Raw genomic sequence first — 2,602 nt, 5'->3', positions numbered from 1 at the left:
TGCTGTGAAAGTGCTGCACTCAATATGCCAGCAAATTTGGAAAACTCAGCAGTGGCCACAGGACTGGAAAATGTCAGTTTTCATTCCAATCCCAAAGAAAGGCAATGCCAAAGAATGCTCAAACTACTGCACAATTGCACTCATCTCACATGCTAGTAAAGTAATGCTCAAAATTCTCCAAGCCAGGCTTCAGCATACGTGAACCGTGAACTTCCTGATGTTCAAGCTGGTTTTAGAAAAGGCAGAGGAACCAGAGATCAAATTGCCAGCATCCACTGGATCATGGAAAAAGCAAGAGAGTTCCAGAAAAACATCTATTTCTGCTTTACTGACTATGCCAAAGCCTTTGACTGTGTGGATCACAATGAACTGTGGAAAATTCTGAAAGAGATGGGAATACCAGACCACCTGACCTACCTCTTGAGAAATCTGTATGCGGGTCAGGAAGCAACAGTTAGAACTGGACATGGAACAACAGACCTGTTCCAAATAGGAAAAGGAGTGCGTCAAGGCTGTATATTGTCACCCTGCTTATTTAACTTATATGCAGAGTACATCATGAGAAACACTGGGCTGGAAGAAGCACAAGCTGGAATCAAGATTGCCAGGAGAAATATCAATAACCTCAGATATGCAGATGACACCACCCTTATGGCAGAGAGTGAAAAAGTTGGCTTAAAGCTCAACATTCAGAAAACTAACATCATGGCATCCGGTCCCATCACTTCATGGCAAATAGATGGGTAAACAATGGATACAGTGACAGACTTTATTTTGGGTGGGGAGCTCCAAAATCACTGCAGATAGTGAATGCAGCCTTGAAATTAAAAGACACTTAATCCTTGGAAGAAAAGTTATGACCAATCTAAACAGCATATTACAAAGCAGAGACATTACTTTGCCAACAAAGGTCTGGCTAGTCAAAGCTATAGTTTTTCCAGTGGTCACGTATGGATGTGAGAGTTGGACTATAAAGAAAGCTGAGCACCGAAGAATTGACGCTTTTGAACTGTGGTGTTGGAAAAGACTCTTGAGAGTCCCTTGGACTGCAAGGAGATCCAACCAGTCCGTCCTAAAGAAGATCAGTCCTGGATGTTCATTGGAAGGACTGATGCTAAAGCTGAAACTCCAATACTTTGGCCACCTGATGCGAAGAATTGACTCATTTGAAAAGGCCCTGATGTTGGGAAAGATCGAGGGCAGGAGGAGAAGGGGATGACAGAGGATGAGATGGTTGGATGGCATCACTGACTCAATGAACATGAGTTTGGTGTTCAACTCCGGGAGTTGGTGATGGACAGGAAGGCCTGGCATGCTGCAGCCATGGGGTCTCACAGAGTTGGACAGGACCAAGTGACTGAACTGAACTGAACTGAACTGAGTCAGAGATATCATATAAAGGCTCCTATTGAATCTGAGCTAATTCTGGGAGATAGTTAAGGACAGAGCAGCCTGGTGTACTATAGTTCATGAAGTCACAGGGTGGGACACGAACCCATGGACTGTAGCCCCCCAGGCTCCTCTGTCCATGGGATTCTCCAGGCAAGAATACTAGAATGGGTGGCCATTCCCTTCTCCAAGTGATCTTCCCAACCCAGGGATTGAACCCTGGTCTCCCACATTGCAAGCAGATTCTTTACCATCTGAGCCACCAGGGAAACCCCAACACTCACTCTGGGACACAGTGGAGATCAGAGGAGTTTGGCATGCTACGGTCCATGAGGTCGCAAAGATTTAGCCACTGAAAAACAAACATCATTTTGGAAATCAAGCCAGACACTTTTAAGGTAGCTTCCAGATTTAAACTCTGTGACTTGATTCATACTCAGAAGAAATCATCAGCCAATTAGTACAATGGCTAACTGTTACTTTTGACACTCTCTCACTTCCCTTTTCTGACTCCTTTTATCCGTCTCCAGGAACTTCCATCCCATCCCCTTGCTGCTGTCATGACACCCACTGGATTCTCAGCGGGGTCGGCTCTCTAGATATCATGTCCCTACTGCAAAGTAAGTCCTCTTCCTCCCCATCAAAATGTTCAGGCTCTGACACACAGCCTCCTATTGACAAGCAGGGAAAATGTAAACTGACATCGTGAACAGCCGAATTTGAGAAACTGAGTCCTATTGGAGGAGCTATAAACTTATTTATAACCAGTCTGTATCATACATTCTGAATCATTTTTCATTTATTAGCTTCTGTGTTCACTCTTAAATGTGCTTTGGTTAATTTGGTCTCCTTTCATCAGAGAGTTAGCATTTGCAGGCAGGAATGCTATGATGTAATCTTCTGAATCCTGCACAAAAACCTTGTATTTCAGTTATAGGGCTATTGGATTAAAATCAAGGCAAGTCCTTTTCATGAACTAGCTTGTCCACTTGTTCACAATGCCTGCCATCCACACCCCAGGCCCTGATATAGCTAGGGAGTATGGCGAAGGGGCTTTCCAGGTGGCTCTGCAGTAAAGAATCCATCTGCCAATGCAGGAGACACAGGTTTGATCCCTGGACTGGGAAGATCCCCTGGAGAGGAAATGGCAACCAACTCCAGTATTCTGGCCTGGGAAATCTCATGGACAGAGGAGCCTGGCGGGTCACAGTCC

General features: G+C 44.9%; 1 long non-coding RNA gene across 1 annotated transcript in view; it reads left to right on the top strand.

The window, feature by feature from the left end:
* The first annotated feature begins 1,661 nt into the window (after positions 1–1,661).
* LOC104994584 overlaps positions 1,662–2,602 on the top strand; it is a 4,811-nt gene continuing 3,870 nt past the window's right edge. Inside the window, exon 1 of the long non-coding RNA XR_825961.1 lies at positions 1,662–2,009. This is a non-coding gene — a long non-coding RNA (uncharacterized LOC104994584). The remainder of the gene's footprint in view (positions 2,010–2,602) is intronic.

The sequence above is a fragment of the Bison bison genome, unplaced genomic scaffold (assembly GCF_000754665.1).
Source record: "Bison bison bison isolate TAMUID 2011002044 unplaced genomic scaffold, Bison_UMD1.0 scf7180017864261, whole genome shotgun sequence".
Taxonomy (NCBI): Eukaryota; Metazoa; Chordata; class Mammalia; order Artiodactyla; family Bovidae; genus Bison; species Bison bison.
The sequence above is the reverse complement of the archived record's forward strand: the minus strand, read 5'-3'. Positions and strand labels throughout refer to the sequence as shown.